Consider the following 475-nt stretch of genomic DNA (forward strand, 5'->3'; position numbering starts at 1 on the left):
AAACAAAAAAAAAAAAACTCTACCGTTTAAATAATTGCAATTCCTGTCTTCCAGATATTCCTGCCTTGCGGCCTATGTTAGATTTTCTTACACTACAATCACCCAGCCTGAAATTGTACACATACTTTAATACTTTTCGGGTAGTATTGTAATGTTTCCATTAATGTTAATTGACCTTCCTGGAATTTCTTGGTAAACACAATTTTCAAATTCTAACAAGATATCAATCTAGGAAGGAAATGGGAAACATTTAATTTCCTATTTTGCACAGTATAAAGTCCCTTCCCAAGATCCTCATGTCTGAATTCTTGGAGCCAGTGAGGAGTTGCTTTGCATGGGAAGAAGGCTCTGTAGCTGTGTTAAGGTCACAGAGTCCTGAAGAGAGTTTTATTTGGCTTAGGGTTCCAGAGGGCCAAGAGGCCAAAATGGTGGGAGGCTGGCAAGAAAGCCTCAGACCCCCCTGAAAGAGCAGGAA

This window comes from Microtus ochrogaster, chromosome 16, assembly GCF_000317375.1.
Source record: "Microtus ochrogaster isolate Prairie Vole_2 chromosome 16, MicOch1.0, whole genome shotgun sequence".
Classification (NCBI taxonomy): domain Eukaryota; kingdom Metazoa; phylum Chordata; class Mammalia; order Rodentia; family Cricetidae; genus Microtus; species Microtus ochrogaster.